Consider the following 24,066-nt stretch of genomic DNA (forward strand, 5'->3'; position numbering starts at 1 on the left):
CTCCTCAATTAAAAGTTTATTATTTTAATGGTATTCTAAAATGAAAAGGTTTTTACATTGGATAATGTTCCTAATGTATTCCAAGAGCCTGTGAAATTCAAAGTGGTTTAACTTTTTTAAAAATTCATATAAATGGTATTTTTATGTGAACATGATTGAAATATTTTAGGTGAGAAGTGCTTGGAGTTCTCAGTTTTAAAACACAGCTGACAGATGATTGTAATTCCGTACATCACATGGTCACATAATATTCTGGAATATTTAGGAAGCAAGAAACAAGCATGGAAGCCTTTCCCAGGTTTCAAAGGGAAAACTGTGCTTATAGTCTTAGTCACATTTACTGAGGGACTCCCAGAATTTCTGAGAAGCTGTGATGGTGATTGGGCATGTCCTTTTCCTGTACTCACTATGGGAGTGAATGTGTAATCATAGAGTTTCTCGGGCATGATTAATTGTTATTTGTTTTTCCAGTAGCAGTGATTTTTTTTGGTTTGCATTTCATAAGATTATCAATCTTTTAACAGATAAATTATATTTTCAAGTTGTTAGTTGGAATCAAGCGGCTCTAAGATGTGTACTGGGGAACGGCCATGGGAACCCTGTGTACTCTTTAGCATCCTGCCCCGAGTGCCTCATCTTCATCCCCATGAAGCAGGGGGTTTAGCCTAAGACATAACTGAGCTGAAGACTGGATAGATTAGCCATTTCCATAGCTACTTTTCCTCTCTGCATTTTTTAAAGTGAAGAAAAGTGATAGCACTCATGTTTTAAACTGCAAATATTCTCAGAGAAAGGCTTTTCCAGTTGGAAAAGCACTACCTGGGAAACACAACTTTCTGCCTGGAATTCAGCCAAAAATTAATGCTGTTTTATGACCCATTCATTAATCTCCTGAAAAAAGTGGGCAATATAGTTTTATGAGTACCAATAACTTTGTGGTTTTGAGGGGCTTTTGTACACTGACTCTTTCCTTTGAGGCAACCTGCCTACTTTATCCTGCATGCTGTTCTCTGCCAGAGTATAGAGCAGACTGTATATTAAGAAAATGCAAAAAAAAAAAAACAAAAAAAAATTCTGGTAAAGTGTAGCTCTGCTACCTGCAGTCATCACTTGACTTAAACAATACCATCTATTGCATATGAAAATGCAACAGAAATGTCTAAAAAAAACCTATTAGGCATATAGGATTGGATAGAAAAGCTAAAGGAGAGAATGAACTTACTTTTAAAAATATACCTTCAAGTCTTGACTGATAAAAATTTAGACTAGAATAAAACAAGAACTAGAGCATAGCATTTACTCCAAAAGTAAATACCACACTCCGATTGATTAGAAAATCATCCTAATCAGACCAAACCATGAGTATGGTAGAAACATTCATGGCATAGAAAGTAGGAAATAAAGCAACATTCTAGCACGGAAGAAATTCTTATGATTCAGGAAGGAGTTTAGACAACACTCAAAGGTGGGGAAGATTTTAAGACTAGAAAAAAAGAGGGAGGCAAATGAGATCTGAGAGTGTTACAAAGTGTACTTTGACTGTATTTGTAATGTTTTTCTAATAAACAGTATACAGCAAGAGGACTTCCCCAATGGCTGAGCAGGTAAAGAATTTGCCTGCCATGCAGGAGACACAGGAGATGCAGGCACGATCCCTGCTCAGGAACATTCCCTGGGGTAGGAAATGACAACCCACTCCAGTATTCTTGCCTGAAAAATTCCACAGACAGAGGAGCCTGGTGGGCTACAGTCCATGGGATCACAAAGAGTCAGGCACAACTGAGCATGCATGCACTATGCAGCAAGAAAGGAAAAATGTTATAATTTTCTGGAACTGTGTGGTAGGTACATAGGTGTTCTTTTGTTATTCACTGTACTTCTATGTAATGGTTTAAATATTTCAAAATAAAAATATTAAGAGTTTTTTAAAATGGAGGATTAACTCAGAATTAAATCCCACATTTGAAGTAAATTAAAATTTTATTCAATTAATACATTAAAATGGATTTTAATTAAAATTTTTAAATTAAAAAATATCATGTCTGTTTGGAATTCACAAATTCCTTAACCTATTTCTGATCCATGTTTGTTATTATTTTCAAAACCAAAGGTTAGCTGAGTAGCTTTGGGCATCCACACAGAATTTGGTTTGTTTAATAAGAACCTAGGATACACCTATTACCTAAAAGAATATCCTAGAGGGAATGTTAGAAAACAATACTGGTTATATCTGTAATGGGTCTATTACTTTCTTATTGTGCTGGAAAAGTGCTAAACTCAATATGCCAGCAAATTTGGAATACTCAGCAGTGGCCACAGGACTGGAAAAGGTCAGTTTTCATTCCAATCCCAAAGAAAGGCAATGCCAAAGAATGCACAAACTATCACACAATTGTACTCATCTCACACACTAGCAAAGTAATGCTCAAAGTTCTTCAAGCCAAGTTTCTTTTTTTTTTCCCAATTATTTATTTATTTATTTCAATTTTAAAATCTTTAATTCTTACATGTGTTCCCAAACATGAACCTCCCTCCCACCTCCCTCCCCATAACATCTCTCTGGGGTCATCCCCGTGCACCAGCCCCAAGCATGCTGTATCCTGCGTCAGACATAGACTGGCGATTCGATTCTTACATGATAGTATACATGTTAGAATGCCATTCTCCCAAATCATCCCACCCTCTCCCTCTCCCTCTGAGTCCAAAAAGTCCGTTATACACATCTGTGTCTTTTTTCCTGTCTTGCATACAGGGTCGTCATTGCCATCTTTCTAAATTCCATATATATGTGTTAGTATACTGTATTGGTGTTTTTCTTTCTGGCTTACTTCACTCTGTATAATCGGCTCCAGTTTCATCCGTCTCATCAGAACTGATTCAAATGAATTCTTTTTAAGGGCTGAGTAATACTCCATTGTGCATATGTACCACAGCTTTCTCATCCATTCATCTGCTGATGGACATCTAGGTTGTTTCCATGTCCTGGCTATTATAAACAGTGCTGCGATGAACATTGGGGTACATGTGTCTCTTTCAATTCTGGTTTCTCGGTGTGTATGCCCAGCAGTGGGATTGCTGGGTCATACGGTAGTTCTATTTGCAATTTTTTAAGGAATCTCCACACTGTTCTCCATAGTGGCTGTACTAGTTTGCATTCCCACCAACAGTGTAGGAGGGTTCCCTTTTCTCCACACCCTCTCCAACATTTATTGCTTGCAGATTTTTGGATCACAGCCATTCTGACTGGTGTGAAGTGGTACCTCATTGTGGTTTTGATTTGCATTTCTCTGATAATGAGTGATGTTGAGCATCTTTTCATGTGTTTGTTAGCCATCCGTATGTCTTCTTTGGAGAAATGTCTATTTAGTTCTTTGGCCCATTTTTTGATTGGGTCGTTTATTTTTCTGGAATTGAGCTGCATAAGTTGCTTGTATATTTTTGAGATTAGTTGTTTTCAGTTGCTTCATTTGCTATTATTTTCAATAGTACGTGAACGGTGAACTTACAGATGTTCAAGCTGGATTTAGAAAAGGGAGAGGAACCAGAGATCAAATTGCCAACATCCATTGGATCATTGAAAAAGCAAGAGAGTTCCAGAGAAACATCTATTTCTGCTTTATTGACCATACCAAAGCCTTTGACTATGTGGATCACAGCAAACTATGGAAAACTCTTAAAGAGATGGGAATACCACACCACCTTACCTGAGAAATCTGTATGCAGGTCAGGAAGCAAGTTAGAACTGGACATGGAACGACAGACTGGTTCCAAATCAGGCAAAGAGTATGTCAAGACTGTATATTGTCACCCTGCTTATTTAACTTCTATGCAGAGTACATCATGAGACATGCTGGACTGGAGGAAGCACAAGCTAGAACCAAGATTGCTGGGAGAAATATCAATAACCTCAGATATGCAGATGACACCACCCTTATGGCAGAAAGTGAAGAAGAACTAAAGAGCCTATTGATGAAAGTGAAAGAGGAAAGTGAAAAAGTTGGCTTAAAACTCAACATTTAGAAAACTAAGATCATGGCATCTGGTCCCAACACTTCATGGCAAATAGATGGGGAAACAATGGAAACAGTGACAGATTTTATTTCGGCGGGCTCCAAAATCACTGCAGATGGTGACTGCAGCCATGAAATTAAAAGATGCTTGCTCCTTAGAAGAAAAGTTGTGACCAAACTAGACAGCATATTATAAAGCAGAGACATTACTTTGCCAACAAAGTTTGTCTAGTCAAAGCTATGGTTTTTCCAGCAGTCATGTATGGATGTGAGAGTTGGACTACAAAGAAAGCTGAGCAGTGACGAACTGATGCTTTTGAACTGTGGTGTTGGAGAAGACACTTGAGAGTCCCTTGGACTGCAAGGGCTTTTTAGTTCCTCTTCACTTTCTGCCATAAGGGTGGTGTCATCTGCATTTCTGAGGTTACTGATATTTCTCCTGGCAATCTTGATTCCAGCTTTTAATTTCATGGCTGTACTCACCACCTGCAGTGATTTTGGAGCCCAAAAATATAAATGTGCCACTGTCTCCACTGTTTCCCCATCTATTTCCCATAAAGTGATGGGACCAGATGCCATGATCTTAGTTTTCTGTATGTTGACCTTTAAGCCAACTTTTTCACTCTCCTCTTTACTTTCATCAATAGGCTTTTTAGTTCTTCACTTTTTGCCATAAGAGTGGTGTTATCTGCATATCTGAGGTTATTGATATTTCTCCCAGCAATCTTGATTCTACCTTTTGCTTCATCCAGTCAAGCATTACTCATAATGTACTCTGCATATAAGTTAGATAAGCAGGGTGACAATACACAGCCTTGATGTACTCCTTTTCCTATTTGGAACCAGTCTGTTGTTCCATGTCCAGTTCTAACTGTTGCTTCCTGACCTGCATACAGTTTTCTCAGCAGGCAGGTAAGGTGGTGTGGTATTCCCATCTCTTTAAGAGTTTTCCACAGTTTGTTGTGATCCACACAAAGGCTTTGGCATAGTCAATAAAGCAGAAATAGATGTTTTTCTGGAACTCTCTTGCTTTTTCCATGATCCAACGGATGTTGGCAATTTGATCTCTGATTACTTTGCCTTTTCTAAAACTAGCTTGTGCATCTGGAAGTTCACAGTTCACGATTTTGAGCATTACTTTACTAGCGTGTGAGATGAGTGCAGTTGTGTGGTAGTTTGAGCATTCTTTGGGATTGGAATGAAAACTGACCCTTTCCAGTCCTGTGGCCACTGCTGAGTATTCCAAATTTGCTGACATATTGAGTGCAGCACTTTCACAGCATCATCTTTCAGGATTTGAAATAGCTCCACTGGAATTCCATCACCTCCACTAGCTTTGTTCATAGTGATGCTTTCTAAAGCCCACTTGACTTCACATTCCAGGATGTCTGGCTCTAGGTGATTATCTGGTTCATGATGATCTTTTTGTACAGTTCTTCTGTGTATTCTTGCCACCTCTTCTTAATATCTTCTGCTTCTGTTAGGTCCATACTATTTCTGTCCTTTAGTGAGCCCATCTTTGCATGAAATATTGCCTTGGTATCTCTAATTTTCTTGAAGAGATCTCCAATCTTTCCCATTCTATTGTTTTCCTCTATTTCTTTGCATTGATCACTGAGGAAGGCTTTCTTATCTCTCCTTGCTGTTCTTTGGAACTTTGCATTCAAATGGGTATATCTTTCCTTTTCTCCTTTGCTTTTTGCTTCTCTTCTTTTCACAGCCATTTGTAAGGCCTCCTCAGGCAGCCGTTTTGTTTTTTTTACATGGCAGGGAGCAATGTCTGTGAGAAATTGAAACCCAGGTCTGATTCTTTCATAGTTTAGAGTCTAAATTTTACCATGTACATGGTGCAGATATTTCCTAGCAGGGAGATAATTTGTGAAATAAGTTGGGCATTTTGCAGAAGCAAGTGCAAAGCCTCTTATTAGCAATACTCACGCAACTCAAAGTTTAAAGGATTTCATAGGCCTTCTGTTTAAAGTGAGTTCATAATTTTAAAAATTGCTTAAAACATAAGGATGCATTCTATTATGAGGAAAAGAGAGACAGCCATAATTAATAGCTCCTCAGGCACTCAAGCTAAAAGGCAGTCTGAAGATTATAGAATAAGCATATTTAAAGTGATTAAGAAGAATGAAGAAAAGGAAGACATAATGAAAAAATACAACTTCTAGAGGTGAAAAATGTAGTCTTTAAAATGAAAATTTAGCTTAAACATACTGCAGAGAGAATTAGTGAACTGGGTGACAGATCTAAGGAAATCATACAAGTGCAGTGGAAAATACAAAGAGACAGAAAATACGTGAAGGAAGTTACGAGACATGGAAGACAGCGTTTATGTAATAGGAGTCCCTAGAGGAGAGAACTGAAAGAATTTGGGAGAATAAATAAGGACTGAAATGTGAGGACTCACAAGTGCCAAGGAGGATAAATGAAAATAAATCCATAGTAAGGTCTTTCAGAATAAAACTAGTGAATCACAAAGACAAAGAGAAAAATCTTAACCTCAAGCATTATTTTAAAAGACTTTTTCTCTATGAAAGAATGACGGTTAAACTGACAGTATATTTATTATCAGTGAAAAACAGAGCCCAGACAATAATTTCTTCATTTACTAAAATAGTAAGCATTAACTTATAATGCTAAGTCCAACTAAATAATAAGACAAAAGAATCACTAGAAGAATATGAAAGCCCTAGAAGTATGGAACAGAACACAAGACATAATGAAGAGTAAAAAAGGAAAAATCTTGCAAATGGAATGAAAGCTAAGTGAGCTTATAAAAAAAATAATATGAAGAATAATCCTGCTGGGTAATAATAAATAGAAGAAGAAAGGAGGTGATCAAAAGTTTGCAACTGTCATTTAGGAAGAAAGATGAAAATAATGATTTGTTTTTTAAGGTAAACACACTTAAAATATGTGGGTAACAACTAAAAGGATAAAAATAGATGTTTAACATCTAATCCAGTAGATGGAAGAAAAACCCTATAACAATGGGAATGTAATGTATTGCACACGGAATTCAGCCAATAATATGACATCTTTGTATGACGACAGATGGTAGCTAGACAGAATACTGTGATTATTTTATAATGTATAAAAATATGAAATCACTATGTTGTTTACCTGAAACTAATATAACATTGTAAGTCAATTATACATCAATAAGAAAAATAGAAAATGTGACAAATCCGTTAGATGCAAGAAAGCAGGAAAATATGGTTTTAAAACACCCATAAGATAAGATGATCAAAACAAATTCTATTCCCTATCTATGGGTATAAACATGGATTAATCTCAAAGGCAAAATCTGAAAGAAAAAGGCAAGATAAAAAATATATCTAGAGTGTGCTAGCATTATGTAGAATTTTAATACTTTCAGAATAATCTTATGTATTTCATGTATGTGTATATATGTGTTTATACACATACACACACACGCATATATATATACTTTATATGTAAATATAGTAAATTGATACACAATGCACCAGAAGGGTAGTGGTTACTTCTAGGAAGGAGAACATGCCATGGAATGACTGTGGAGAGAGGAGAAGAGATCTTTAGCACTGTTTATAATGTTTCATTTTGTTTGTTTGTTTCATTTTTTAAAATAAAAAAAATCTTGAGAAAATGTGGCAAATGTTATCTGCTGTTAATCCTAGGTCATGTATATATGATATATATTTCTTATTTCAAAGTACAAAGTATAATAATTTTTAAAAGGAAAGAGAATTTTAGATTCTGATCAATAAAAGTTGCTCATGAAAATTGTATTATTTTTGTCTACATATTGATAAAATTCCAAGCAGTTCCTAAACTATAGCCAAGAATCTACAAAATGTATTCTTTCTAATTTTTGATATGAAAGAGGATCCCATGTGATTTTCTGCCTGGGGTCCAAGTTAAATATATGCTTATTATTTCTATTTTGAATGAACATTTCTTTTAACACATGCCACCTGTGTAAGAATTTAGAGCATTCCAGGTTAGTCAATGCAATCCAAAAGAAATATAATTTGAGCCATAAATATGAGCTACACATGTCAATTTAAAATTTTCTAATTCCACATAAAAAAGTAAAAAGGAAAGGGTAAAATTAATTTTAATGATATATTCTTTTGACATAATAACTCCAAAGTATCAGTTTCAACAGGTTATGAAGATAAAAATATTAATGAGATATTTGGCAACTGGGTTGATTTTGCACCTACAGCATATATTAATTTGGACTAGCCACATTGGAAAGGCCCCATATTCACATGTGGCTCATGGCTACCATATAGGACTTTGTGGCTCTAAGTAATAAAAGTGGCTCTCATTCATTTGAGTTTTCCAAATGGTGGCTCAGACAATAAAGAATCTGCCTGCAATTCAGGAGACCTGGATTTGAGACCTGGGTCAGGAAGATCCCCTGGAGAAGAGAATGGGAACCCACTCCAGTATTCTTGCCTGGGAAATACCATGGACAGAGGAGCCTGGTTGGCTTCAGTACATGGGGTCACAAACAGTTGAACATGAGTGAACAATTAACACTCATTCATTTTGCACTGAAGTGTCAGGCACTACACTAGGCTTGTTCCAAATAGTATCACATTTATTCCTTTGGTAAAGAATCCATCTGCCAATTCAGGAAATGTGGGTTTCATCCTTGAGTTGGGAAGATCTCCTAAAGAAGAAGATGGCAACCCACTCCAGTATTCTTGCCTGGGAAATCCCATGGACAGAGAAGCCTGGTGGGCTGTAGTCCATGGGCTCGCAAAGAGTCAGACATGACTTAGTAACCAAACAACAACAATAAAGTATCAGAGGTAAGCAAATAAAAGAAAAGCTCAGAAGTCAGGTCACAGCTAACAAGTGATAGAGGTGGAATTAAACCAAGCCAGTGTGACTCATGTTTCTCTCTGTGAATTGCTGTGCTCAAGGGTCACCTACAAACAGAGCCTTTCTCCTAATGAATCCTCCTCTGACCATTTAGCCTCTAAATTCACCCAGCACCTCAAATCTGATGCTTGCCAGGCATTTGAATTTTCAGTTGGATAAGGATCTGTTATCTGGACCCAGAGATGGTGCTAAGCGTACCCTTGTCTTTTGCTCATTTCCTGTCTAGGGGCTGGAAAGTGGGATCTGGTATTTGCTGTGACTCAGAATCATTTTCAAATGAGGTAAAAATGCAGGACAAAGGCAAACTTGGAGAAGAAAGGGAACAGCTGCTGTCACTCAGCTCAGCACACTGCTGCCATGTGCTGTCCTTTTGTCTACATTCATTGTTCAACTACTTGACAAACTTCTATTTCTAGCTCCTCTATAAAAGTCTCTCTAGTTGGAGAAGTCATGCACTTTTCATGGTTCCATAATAAACTGGAGGTGAGTACCAGTTCGGAATCAAAGGAAATAAAGCTCCACTTGTGGCAGCTGCCGGGGTTGCCTTCTGAACATGGCTTATACAATATTTCATCTGTGCTGACACCTTTCACTCTCAATTATTTGGCTGCTGTCAAAACAAATCAATCAAATTATAGCACTGTGTCTTCGTGTTACCATTCCATTGTAAGCTAGCGACATTAGCTTTGAAATGTATGGAAGTATAAATTTTATCTCTATTATTTATTTAATGCAACTTTCTCCCCTGTGAGTTATTTTCCAAACACAGCAAACTCAAATTATCTTATGTCAAATGTTGAATATATAGATGTTTTGTTAAGGAAATCTAAAATAATGGCACACAGGGGAACAGAGATGCATAAGGGCGTGTTAATGAACCTGCATATTCATGCTAATCCTCATCTAGTGACAAATGGCAACTGTCTTCAGTTCTTTTTTTTTTTTTCTTTTTGAGTTTGGGCTATAAACTTGGTGAGCATAGTTGATTAATGTTATTTGGGAGAAGATGACACTAAACCAAAGGAAAAGATGAATGTGGAACCAAAATGTTTTTGGAGGTTAATTTTGCTTACAATAAGACAACATTTTCCAGGATAAATCACTTCCCAAAATTAACACTATATTATTTAAACTACAGCTTTTCCCAAGCTCAGATGTCCTCCAGGACTAAGCACAACCTGCTCCTTCTGCTGTCCAGTATGGTGGCTACAGTAGGCATGACCCAAAGTGCTTTAACAGGAAGAAAGGAGGGGAAAAAAGGGACTCCAGCATTTTCACTTTCAGATTTTAAGGTTATAGCTACATTTTTAAATAATAGATTTAAATCAATTGAGTAACTTTTCAGCAAAAGAGCAAACACTGTTGAAGCTTTTATGTACAAGCTCTTAAAATAGCTTCTTTCTACATGGAAACTTGGCATGTCTTTAAAGATAAAAAGCAAACTGACAGATACATTTTTTTTTTTTTTTTTTTGCTCCTGTTCGTGGCACTCTAGCTGTGTAAGGGGTAGGCAACAATCAAAAGTGCCAACATGAATGTGTAGATTATGTCCAGTGAAAGAGAGTCTGAACACAGAGTATTACAGGAGCCCCAGTCAAACCTGAAGCAGAACAATCATTCACATTGGGCACTCTTCCTTCTTCCTCTTCTAGTGACTTGAATTGTGTTCCTTCTCTAATCTCTTTCCCCCCAGAAATTCCTTCCCTTCCTGGCTTTAGTCACATGTTGATGATTTCCTCATCATGACCTCTAGCACCAACCCCATTCTGAGTTTTAGATCCATGTATTTCCAATTGGCTACTTAATTACTTTAAATTCCAACTCCATTTAAATTTTCCACATGAAACTTGAACCAGTCACATCAAACTCAACCAACCATCTCCCTCTTTCCTTGGATCCCTCCACAATTAATCTATTACCAACAGAACCCTCTTATAGTACTGGTGGGAATGTAAATTGGTACAGCCACAATGGAGAACAGTACTGAGGTTCCTTAAAAAGCTAAAAATAAAACCACCATATGTTCCAGCAATCTCACTCCTGGGTATGTATCTGGAGAAAATCATAATTCCAAAGGACACATGCACTCCAGTGTTCACTGCAGCACTATTTACAATAGCCAGGACATGGAAGCAATCTAAATATCCATCAACAGAGGAATGGATAAAGAAGATGTAGTACATGTAAACAATGGAATATTACTCATCCACAAAAAAGAAACGAAATTGTGTCATTTGCAGAGATGTGGATTGACCTAGAGAATGTCATAAAGAGTGAAGACAGAAAGAGAAAAACAAATGTTGTATATTAATGCATATATGTGAACCCTAGAAAAATAGAACTGTTGAACTTCTTTGCAAAGCAGAAATAAAGACGCAGACATAGAGAACAAATGTATTGATACCAATGGGGAAGGGGACGGGTGGGATGAATTGGAAGACTGGGACTGACATATATACACTTCATATTGTTATTATTTAGTCACAAAGTCATGTCTGACTCTGCAACGCCATGGACTGTAGCCCACCAGGCTCCTCTGTCCATGAGATTTCAAGAATACTGGAGTGGGCTGCCATTTTCTACCCCAGGGGAATGTCCCTTGACCCAAGGATCAAATTCGCATCTCCTACAGCTGCAGGCTGATTCCTTACTGCTGAGTCACCAGGGAGGCCCATATACAGATAACTAATGAGAACCTACTGTATAGCGCAGGGAACTCTACTCAATTCTCTATGGTGACCTAAATGGGGAGGAAGTCCAAAAAGAGGGCCTATATGTACATGTATGGCTGATTCACTTTGCTATACAGAAGAAACTAACACAACATTGTAAAGCAACTATTCTCCAATTTTAAAAAAAATTCCATCTTCAAGTCAAACCAAACCCATCTTGTTAATGTCGCCTAAATTAGTCCTCTGCTCTTCATCACTGCTACCAGGACCATTTTCTTCCAGATTACTGCCATAGCCTCCTTCCTAACTACACTGGAGTGCTTGCCACAGTGCCTGGCAAATTAGTAAATCTTTGTGAAATTGATCAATCAATCTTTGTGCACAGTCATGGCAGAAAATGAGGTTTGGCTTTTCCCTACAGGGAGCTGATAAATAATTGTTATACCCTCTCACTAGGAATCTGTCCTGCAAGTTATTGCACACATAAGAGAAGACAGGACTTTTTGGGGGAGCATTAGCTTTCCATTTGGAGAAGGCAATGGCACCCCACTCCAGTACTCTTGCCTGGAAAATCCCATGGACAGAGGAGCCTGGTGGGCTGCAGTCCATGGGGTCACTAAAAGTCAGACATGACTGAGCAACTCCACTTTCACTTTTCACTTTCATGCATTGGAGAAGGAAATGGCAACCCATTCCAGTGTTCCTGCCTGGAGAATCCCAGGGACGGCAGAGCCTGGTGGGCTGCCGTCTATGGGGTCTCACAGAGTTGGACATGGCTGAAGTGACTTAGCAACAGCAGCAGCTCTCCATTATCTTAACAGGCAGAGGGAAACTGAAGACCACCTCCCATTTCCCTATTTTCAATACCTCTCCATTCCTTGCCCTCACACACTTTCCTCAGATACAGAAATAATCTTTATTTTAGTGCCAGAGGAAATGGGAATAAATAACCCCAATTCCCTGTCATCCTTGGTGATGGAAGGAGATTGTGAAGCATTTCAAGCAGTCTTTTCCATTCTAGTGGCCGCCATCTTGGAAAAGTGTTCTGATCACCAGCTTGGAATCTAATCCAGTTTGCACACCTTAGTGTGGACACATGGATAGATGCCATCAAGAGCCCAGATGGATTTACAGCCTTATTATGTGCAAACTGGAGATCACATTACTTTCCTGCCTTTTGCTTTGAAAATAAATGCTTTGGCTTTGCGCTGACATTTATGTGGCAGGTGGAAACTATTATCCTTTGACAATGCTTTATTCCATTGACAGTATCTCTTAAATACACACTATACTAGCCATACTTCTCATTCATGTGCTTCCAGTTTAATCCATGCCCCACTGCCTCAGTGAAGCCTGCTTCAAGGATAATGTACTGTAGAATGAGCTCTTCAGGTATTTTAAATAAAAAGTCTGAAGCCTCAGAGATATGGAGGTTTGAAAAACTGCCAAAGTAAGACATTGCAACAAGTTTTCATAACTTCTTTATGGAGGATTTGGTATTATTGTATAACATGTGTCATGTGGGGCTCTTCTGAATAACACAGCAAATATGAATTTATGCTCTAGGTATTTTTAATATTGGACTTTGAGACAGCAAGTCACTTACCAGAGACTGACAAATCACTGCATACTAAAAGCTTGAGACTGCCCTTCCGTGTCTGTGGCAGGTACTGAGTTGCTCTTTCCGGGAGGGGTATTAGATTTCTGTTGTATGTACATCATGCTCCTGGGGATGCGACTTTCTTCTGAGTGTGGGCATCACTAGACTAGCACAAAATAACAGGGAAGCCAGTGCACACATGGTCACCTAACTGTTTTGTCCTTGGGAAGGATACTCCTCCCCATGCTCCACCCACGTGTTTATTCTCCTTGGGCCAGTAAAATCTAGTACATTTAAAAGCAACATTATAATGTTGCTCATGCATAATAAATCCACAAAGAGTTGCTTTGTGGTTGTATTGTTTTTAGTTTGGGAATTAATTCACTTAGAGTTGAGTGATGCTTTTTAAAAAAGATAGTCAGAAAGTCAAGACCGCAGACCCAGAGATTTAACCTTGTCAATGCTGGTAGTGCTTTTTTGGGTATGACCTTGTACCTTTATGGATTCAAAGCATTCTGATTTTGCAATAATATTTAACACAGAAACTTTAAGAAAGCAAGCAATCATCCATAATCTCACTGTCTAGGGTAGCACTTTATTGTATATAGTTTTTTTCTTCCCTTCTCTCTGTGAGGAGTGTGTGTATGTTTGGGCTTTTAAATGATTTGGATCAAATTGTGTACGTGTGAAATCTTTTTATTATTTTAGTGTTATTAGCTTTTGCATCTATGAAATGGAGCCACAAATGTTTTCTTTAATGGGAAAATGAGGGTCTTTTGTTCCCATGAAGCTTTATCTAGCTTTCATTCCATTAACACACACATCTTTTTTGTACTCACCCACATTTTAAAAATGTTTTAAAATAAATTGGTATTTTATTGGTATTTCATAAGCATCCAGCATCCACTTACTTCTTCTCTTTTTTGAAAAATGTTGAGGTTTATTTAACTTAAGTACAATTCACCCTTTCTAGTGTGCAGCTGTCCAAGTTTGACAAATGCATATGAAGTGAAGTGAAGTCGTTCAGTCGTGTCCGACTCTTTGCGACCCTGTGAACGGTAGCCTAACAAGCTCCTCTGTCCATAGGATTTTCCAGGCAAGGGTACTGGAGTGGGTTGCCATTTCCTTCTCCAGGAGATCTTCCCAACCCAGGGATCGAACCTGGGTCTCCCATATTGTAGGCAGACACTTTACCGTCTGAGCCACCATAGTCCCCCAAATTCCCTATACTCCTTTACTATCAACTTCTGCCCCCTTGTCTTCAGTCCCCACTAATCTCCTTTCTGTTCCTATAATTTTGCCTTTCCTTGAAGCTTGCGTCAATAGAGCTATACTTTTACATGTGCTTATTTGCAATATTAGATAGTCCCCAATTGGTCCATACATTTATTATCTATTTTTATATTTTTCATTTGAGTGTTACTACTTTAATACATTGTTAATATGCTACATTCTAACCTCTACCTGGATAGTCCATATGTCCTAATGAGTTCACCTAATATAGAATCTCAGTGTCGGAAGGATCCTGAAGTTCACCTAAGTCAAATTCTCATGCTGTGTATCTTTAAGGCAATGACCTCTGAACACCACAGCCCCTTGTAATGCGGTTTCCATTATGTGCTCTGCTTCCGCACCTTAGCAGCATCTTCATTCCACTGGCAACAGGTTGATCAGGTGATCTCTCTGGCTCACAGGATGTGAGTAGAAGTGATGTGCACTGCTTCTGAGTCAAAGCTTTATGAGCCACTGTGGTTCTGCTAGTCTGTCTTCCCACTCTGAGAAGAAAGCCCTGTCCTAGAGAGAGGCTGTCCCTTCAGCCTATATCCCAGAACAAAGATGTGATACAGAACTACTGCCCGCCTGCAGCCCACATGTGTGATGAAATAAACAAACAACAACAAAAAAAAACTTTCCTTGTCTCTCACTGAGATTTTGTGCCTGTTTGTTCTTCAAGCACAATTTTGGGAAAGTTAAAAGATAATGTCTTGTCCATCAGGTTGTTTGCTATTTCTTCCCTGAGCATCTGTATCATTAACTTTTCTAAGTAACAAGAATGTACTCTGGGACGTGCTTCTTCCAGATTTTGTACCGCTTGGTCCCCCATGTCCTTTAAGGCTCTGTCTAGTGGGGAGACTGACACTAGTGATCTTGTATAAGTACATCACATCCCTGTTCCTGGGACCCTTCATCTTTCCATCCTTTTACACCCACACAAGCATAGAAGTGCCTTTAGGGAGTCTCTTTCATTTGTTTACTGGTATATCACAGGTCAAGATCACAGCCTGGAACACGATGAAAAGTTTAATATGTATTTGTTGAGTAAATGAATAAACAGTAAAAAATAAAAACAAAAATAAATAAGCCCATTTCTTGTTAAGCTAGTATGATTCTTTTTGAGGATGAGATGGTTGGATGGCATCACCAATACGATGGACATGAGTTTGAGCAAGCTCCAGGAGTTCGTAATGGACAGGGAAGCCTGGCATTCTGCAGTCCATGGGGTTGCAAAGAGTTGGACACAACTAAACGACTGAACTGAACTGATTCTTTTTACTGTCAGATAATTAAAACTACATCATATGATGTGTCCCCCCTTTGACTTGTCCTCTAGTTCTAAATCTCTAAGTTTCTTTTTCTAATAGACAGCTTTTATCATTTATGCTTCTTACAAGATGCTTCGAATCCTTAGAATCACACAGGCACAATTAAGTACACACAAACCTACATGCATGCAAATATCATAGCATAATTGCATTGTTTTAGGTATGTTTGTCTCTAACATATTAGGCCCCAGAGACAAATGTTCTTAAAGACAATGCTATTATGTACTCACTGTGCACAAGAAAGGCATATAAGATTTCCCTAACGTCACCCCTTCCTTCCCCTCCAGTTTGATTTCTTGTCATCTCAGACTCCTAAACTTTATTTCAACAACAACCAGAACCAACCACAGAACTCTGTAGAATCCATATTCTTCATTCCTCTTCTCTACATTGGATGTTCTCTTTACTATTCTTCACTCAGTTAACTCCTACTATTTTTTTTTTTAAGTATAGTTGATTTACAGTATTATGCTGGTTTCAGGTATGCAGCATAGTGTCTCAGTATTTTTGCAGACTATACTCCATTATAGGCTAACAGAGTGGCTATAATCCCCTGTGCTATACAGTATATCTTTGTTGCTTATCTATTTTATACATAGCAGTTTGTGTCTGTTAATCCCATACCCTTGATTCCTCTCCCCTTTGATAATCACGTTTGTTTTTAATATCTGTGAATTTATTTCTGCATGTGAATTTGCTTCTGTTTTGCATATAAGTGATATCATATGATATTTATATTTCTGTCTTATTTCACTAAGTACAATATTCTCTAGAACTATCCACAATGTTGTAAGTGGTATTATTTCATTTTTATGGCTCAGTAATATTCCATTGTATGTGTATCACAACTTCTTCATTAAATCATCTGTTGATTGGGTTGCTTCCATGTCTTGGCTATTGCAAATAATGATGCTATAAACACTGGAGTGCATATATATTCACTCATCTATCCATCTATCATTCATTATTATTTACCTATATGAGCCAGCACTGTTCCAGTTCTTGGACCACAACTAACCAAACAAAGATGCCTATCACAGGGCTTACATTCCATGACAGAGCCAAGCACAGACAATACATATTGTAAATACTTTATATGCTCTAGACGTCCTCTAGAGCATGAGGGCCAAGGGTCACAATGCTGCCTCCACTGCTCCACATGCTAGAGTAGGCATGACCCAAAGTGCTTAAAAAGGAAGGAAAAGCAAGAGTCAACCATTTTTGAGGTTTTTAAGGTTATGTAGAAGGCAATGGCACCCCACTCCAGTACTCTTGCCTAGAAACTCCCATGGACGGAGGAGCCTGGTAGGCTGTAGTCCATGGGGTCACGAAGAGTCAGACACGACTGAGCGACTTCCCTTTCACTTTTCACTTCCATGCACTGGAGAAGAAATTGGCAACTCACTCCAGTGTTCTTGCCTAGAGAATCCCAGGGACAGCGGACCCTGGTGGGCTGCCGTCTATGGGGTTGCACAGAGTCAGAAACGACTGAAGCGACTTAGCAGCAGCAGCAGCAGAAGGTAATAAGTGTTATGGACAAAGGACCTAAAGGAAGGCAGATGAGGGGGAAAATAATGCTTTCTAAGGATACAGATTCTGGAGAACAGACTGTGCAAAGGTCCCTGGGTAGGAGTATGTTTAAAGAACACCAAGGAGATCAGGGACCCACACAGAGACTGACTGAATTGGAAGAGAAGCATGTGGGGCTGAGAAAGCAAAATAAAGTAGACTGAAGATGTATGTTTCAGAGAAAACTCTGGCACATGGAACTGACTGGAAGCAAAAAGGTCAGAAGCATTCTCAGTTTCATAGAAAACTTGATTCCCAAAGAAGCTACAAATCTTTAATAGTTGGAAAATTCAAACAATCTTCAACCCTCAAAGAATGGTATATTCCTCAACTTTCTCTCCAAATGTAGCCAAGGACCAAGGTGAACAGTGACTAAGGGTGCTTTTTGAGAAATTCCCACTGGGGGAACCTCTTCTCCACCCCCTCAAGGGAGGAGACCGTCCTGATGCTGCCTCCTGGGATGTGGGAATGGCTATGGATAAACAAAATGTGGTGTGTTCTCACAATGGAACACTCCTGGAAAATGAAAAGAAACTATCGACATATACAACAACATGGATAAATCTCAAAAACTGAGATTTATCTGCTGAGATTATGCTGAGCAAGAAAAGCCAGACACCAAAGAATACACTCTGTGAATCCATTTATATACAGTTCTAGAACACACAAAACTAATGGATAATGACAGAAAGAAGATAGGGAGTTCTCTTCCTCCTTCGGGATGAAGAATACTGCAAAGAGACATAAGGGAATATCTGGGGATAATGAACTGTTTTCTGTATTGATTGTGGTGGGTGGGGGTTGCACGGATATAAACAATTATCAACTCATTGGATTGCGCGCTTAAGATCCATGCATTTTGTTACATGTAAATGATACTTCAATGAAATCAACAATAACAGCACAAACAAAAAAGGCAGTGTAAGCCACTTGCACATAAAATTCCTAATCCCCAAAATTCTTCCCATATATTTTAGACTCTGCTGCTGCTGCTGCTGCTGCTGCTGCTGCTAAGTCGCTTCAGTCGTGTCCAACTCTGTGCGACCCCATAGATGGCAGCCCACCAGGATCCCCCATCCCTGGGATTCTCCAGGCAAGAACACTGGAGTGGGGTGCCATCACCTTCTCCAATATTTTAGCCTCTATAGACTTCAATTTGTAGAGTTGGAGAAAATCAGGCCAGATTTCTTGCCACTGCTAAAGGCAGGAAAACCATACTTGGCCTTGATTTTCCAACTTGCCTTGAACCTAATTGCTTTTCCATGTTCAGGGTAAGCAGCACTCTTTAATGTATTCTTAGTCATTAATTTAAATGTTATGCTTGACTTAACTGGAATGTTCACACTTTGATATAAATCTTCTACACAGCACATTTATATTCTCCATTTACATTGCCCACAGTGATGAGTGGGTTATCTTGGCCTGTGTGATGGGAACAAGTCACTAACTTGAATCTTCAACACAACTGCTGCCCCATTAAACCCTCTGCTGTTTTCATCCCTTGTGTGGAGGTTGCTTTTAATCTATATTTTCTGCCTACATCTAAAAAAGCCAAAAATCCAACACATTTGCATGAGTTCCCTAATGGGGACTTCGTCACATAATAATAATCCATATGTCAATAATAATTATTTGGCATATTTTGTTAAATAATAATCTCATTCTCACATGAGGGCAACTGCAAATTATATTTTTAGTATAGCTATCTGTGTTTCCAAATAATAAGAAAGATGGAAGACTCTGACTTAAAGGAGTTTATAAAGTATGTCATGGAGCAACCTTAGGCATTTTCTTTCCTTGAGGTTTATGATCACGATTAATCTTATTTCACAGGTTGTATTTGCTGACAGGTGCTTGAAACCAAAGTCCTATGAACACACAACAGACAATGTTCACAGGAAAGGAGGGACCCAGAATAACAATGGTGGGAGGTACCTGGAAGGGGAAAAGGCATATAAAGGTAAGAGAAAAGAGAATGCAAAACTATACCTACTTCACGTAAGGACACATGGTGTCCAGGAGTAGGTTATTTCCTGGTCTTATCTGAGTATAGAGAATTTCTGGGCTTGCATCCCAGCCAGGACATTCAAAGACTTTCCTTAAAACGTTCAGAACCTAGACCCCAGCTTTGGCATCTCCCAATTCAGACCATAGGAGGTCCCAGTGGTTTCTTAAATAAGTTGCTCATGTTTTGACACCATGTCATCCTGGCTTCCCCCTTATCCCCATATTATAGCTGATTGGATAGGAGAGGACACTTCCACCTGAGTAGTCAAGCTCTAGGGTGGCCAGGTAGGCAGTCTAGAATGCAAAGGGTCAGACTGACAGGAATATGAGTTTCAGGGAGCTTGAAATTTAGATAGAAGTGGAGACAGGGATAAAGATAGAGGTGATGGAAGGAGAGATATCAATGGAGAGTTCCTGAGAGGTACATGAGCTGGGAAGTTGCATGGACTCCAAGAGGACAGAATGCAATATGAATGAACCAAAATTGTGGGTTAGCTAAAAGTCAGCCAGCATGGTAGAGAAGAGTCACAAGGAGGAACAGGGGAAGAGAGCAGACAGGTCTCATTCCATCACTGATGAGACAGGAGTGTATCTCTTTCTCACTTGGAAGGATCTGAAGACAAAGAGAAAATGATCCCTAAGCCAAGCAGATGGGTTTTCTGCAGGGCAATATGGTCTCTTTTTCAAGATGCAAAGCTTTTGCTGGATAAAGTCTCAGAGCAAAGGCTTCCATATGTTTTAATTATGCAAGAGAATGCCTCTTGGTCTTGAGGATATGACTGTCTTATGGAAACAAAAATGTTCTCAAGTAAGTTATTCCTTTTGTTCATTATCCTCATTTAGAGGCCTGGCATGGTGAGAGAGAGCAGGAGAATTAATGAAGGTGCTTATCATAGTTACATGGCTCCTGGTGATCTTAAAATACTCAGAGTCCTGAAGAGGTTGCTGGAGAGAGCAGAGGAGGGGCCAAATGAGTTTTGAAAATTCTCCTTGAACCAGGCTTTCTTAAACTTGTGTGTGTGTGTGTGTGTGTGCATGTTAGTTGCTCAGTTGTGTCTGACTCTTTGTAACTCCATGGACTCTAGCTCACCACACTCTCTGTCCATGGGATTCTCCAGGCAAGAATACTGGAGTGGCTTGCCATTCCTTTCTCCAGGGGACACTCCCAACCCAGGGATCAAACCCAGGTCTGCATTGCAGGCAGATTCTTCATCATCTGAGACACCAGGAAAGCCCTTAGTGTACATAGGGATCCCCTTTTAAGAATGTAGATTCTGTTCAAGGTGTCTGGGATATAGCCTTGATAAGATACTGAAGCCGCTGGTCTGGAGAGCATGCATAGAGAAAGACAAAGAGACTGTGATAGGACCCCTGCTGCCTGAGCAGAGAGAAGCCGCTCTCATGTAACATATCATTAGTACTCATTAAAATACACGCAGGAATCAGGCCTCTGAGGCTCTGAGAGCTATTTCACATCACTTGGTAGGGAACTTAAATGAACCAGCTCTTGATCCCTTTAGTAAAGAGGAAGATACTTGAAAATTTATCCCTGGGATTCCAAACCATTAAGAAATGGATGTCAGTATTTTTTTTCTTAGCAAACTTGTAGCTTTTGAACTAAAGGAACAGACAGATTGAAGGACTAGACAGGAGAGCTGGAGAATAATCAGCGATAATTCCAGCTAGCAGACTCATTTCATGAATAAGATCTTAATGCTTCACAAGGAGGAAAAGGGGAACCATCCAGAACTAATGCCTCCTATGGTAACAGGCCCTACTTCAGCCCAGGGGTTGAACACTTGAGCCCCTCCCCCTCAGAGTGATGAATCAAATCTGTCTTGTAAAATTATGGGAGAAGGTGGGCTAGCTATTATAGGTGGGCAGACGTACTGGTTGTTTTAAAAGACTCTTAAAAAGCCCTGGGCTGAAGTTCCATTTTCATTGTCTAGAAGCAGGCCATAGGGCGGAGGGAGAGCATTCTGTTCTGTTGGCTATATAAACACGTGTAAGCACTCCTTCTCAAATACTGTCTCCCACTTACAAGACCATCACCCTCGAAAAAGGATGAAACTTGAGGACTTCTAGGACTGGCTCAGTCTCAGAGTCAACCAGGACCACTGCAGATGACTTTCTGGCTGCCAGCCATTCACCCATATCCTGAGTCCCATAACCTTCCGTGACATAAACTGGGGAGCTATACAGGTCATAGACACAGCCATGGGATTGGCTGTAAGGACCATAGTAGGTTTCCTTAAGGTGGTGAGATCATCCTCAGCTTGGCTGCTGGGCAACAAGGTGACCGACTGGCATTGTCCTTCAGGTGGTGGACACTGATCTTGGATACCTTGCAGAGGTGAGACTTTCCCTGATTCCCGTCCTTATTATCCTTGGATGTTTTGTAGGGTGACCATCTCTTTTTGGTTTGTCTGGGACGGTAAGAAGATCAAACCAGTCAATCCTAAAGGAAATCAGTCCTGAATATTCATTGGAACAACTGATACTGAAGCTGAAGCTCCAATACTTTGGCCACCTGATGCGAAGAATTGACTCAGTGGAAAAGACTCTGATGCTGGGAAAGATTGAAGGCAGGAGAAGAAGTGGACGACAGAGGATGAGATGGTTGGATGGCATCACTGACTCAATGGGCATGAGTTTGAGCAAGCTCCAGGAATTGAAGATGGACAGGGAAGACTGGCGTGCTGCAGTCCATGGGGTCACAAAGAGTCTGCACGACTGAGCAACTGAACCGACTTGCTGGTTTCAACAGTGAAAGTCCTATGTCCAAGACAAATCCCCAGTGCCCTGCAAACAGGGATGGTTGGTTTTTTCTCAGGCTAGTGAATTCTGGGTGGTGAAGAACTTATATAGATGTGACAAGAACAAAAAGCCCAAGGAAACTGGGAGAGAACTTTCCAAAACTCTAACAGTGACTTAGAGTTGGGATTCATTCATAATGATATACAAGAGAAAGGTGTTTGGAGTAAGAGTTTGAGTGTTAAGAATAACTAGGAAACTTCCTATAACTGGCTGACTTACACCTGGGAGGTGTTTACTAATGACTTCCTGGTCATTAACATGGAGACAAAGGGACAAATGTCCCCTTAGAGAAGAACTTGACCATCAGTTTTAATACTCGTCTGAAGAGGAGCCAATACGGAAATTGGGTGGGAAGCACCAAGGGATAAGAGCCTGCACCGTTATGGAAACTACTTAAACAGGATACAAATCTTAGGATTCATTTTCTGAAACCAAAGATGCCAAATTCCAAAGAACCAAATTCCAAATTAAAAGCTAATACTAAATTGAATAATTAAAAAGAGAGACGGGGGAAATCTTGACGGGAGTCCACACTGGACCAGTCACTCATACTGAACCCTTAAAAATAATCAGGCACTAAAATCCTAAGAACACCAAATCATAATAAAGATACAAAAGGCTGGCCTTTTTAGACTCTGTCTTTGGCATCTACTTTAACCAAACAAGATTAATTCATGACCTAGGAACTCCGTGAGCTTATGTTTATTTATAATATTCAATATTCCCATAAGCGCAAATGTTCTAAATGGGAAGATTGCATTTTGATAATGCCCGTTTCTTCATTAAGTTTTCATCATCCACCTACATTAAAAAGCCTCTCCCTACACTTTGTTGCTTTAGCTTTCACCTTGTTTATTCCTGCCTTATTTGCTTAATCTTGAGATCCTGGCTTCCCAGGCACTCTCAAATTTGAAACAAGCAAAGTTTGTGCATTAGCGTGTCCTGAGCATGCATGATTTATGAACGGCAGGTTTCTTGGCACAGTTTAATGGTATAAGAGAGACTTTATTTTAAACATTAAAGTGAAAGTCAAAAAGTGGCCACAATGGGTGGGACACTAAAACATAGAGTGTGTAAAGAAGTTTGGGTCAAGAGTTAACCAGGTCTTACGTGGTCTGTTCCTTAATCCATGGACTGACACTCTGACTAATTTAATAGGTTTTAAGGGGCCCTGACTTTTGAGCTACAAAAAATACTTTAAATGTGTTATTCTGATATCTTGCTCAACCAAACTCTCACTCCATAAAAAATTCAATTGCTAACATTTATACCAATGGAGAAAACAGAAGCCCTGACTTTTGACCAACTAAAAAAGGACTTTACATCATTATTCTGATAACTTGCCCAACCAAAGTCTCACTCTGAAAAAAAAATTTGCCAACATTTATATCAATGGAGAAAGCAACCTTCTTTGACCAGTCCAAAATAAATTTGTTTTATCCTTTTTAGGCATCCTCATCATATTCAAGCTATTTTTCATCATAATAGTTCTTCCTCTGACAGTCTTTTGTAAATCAGTCTATCAGTCAGTGTTACCAAATCTTCTAATGAAAAATAAAAACTTTCATGCTATCTGAACTCTTCCTGAGTAAAGTTAGAGTTCAATTCTTATTATATGCTCATGATTATATAAGATAAGAGTTCTCTATATGTCTGTTTTTCCCATTATAAAATACGATCTCAAATAACATAATTTTTATTTAATAATTATACCTAAAATATATTAAGAAAAATAAGTTCATTATTCCAAATGACACCTTTTATTTGAGATGTTCTAAATACTTCACACACAAACAAGTAATGTCTAACCTTTCTTTGCAGGTGGCTAAATTAAAGAACTCATGAGATTATATTTTGAGTCCTCAAATAATGACACAATCATTTGACATCTGCGTTTTTGG

General features: G+C 39.0%; 1 protein-coding gene across 1 annotated transcript in view; it reads right to left on the reverse strand.

The window, feature by feature from the left end:
• The window catches only part of POU6F2 (POU class 6 homeobox 2), a 398,314-nt gene that overhangs the window by 248,092 nt on the left and 126,156 nt on the right, over positions 1-24,066 (reverse strand). The window lies entirely within an intron of this gene.

This window comes from Ovis aries, chromosome 4, assembly GCF_016772045.2.
Source record: "Ovis aries strain OAR_USU_Benz2616 breed Rambouillet chromosome 4, ARS-UI_Ramb_v3.0, whole genome shotgun sequence".
NCBI lineage: Eukaryota > Metazoa > Chordata > Mammalia > Artiodactyla > Bovidae > Ovis > Ovis aries.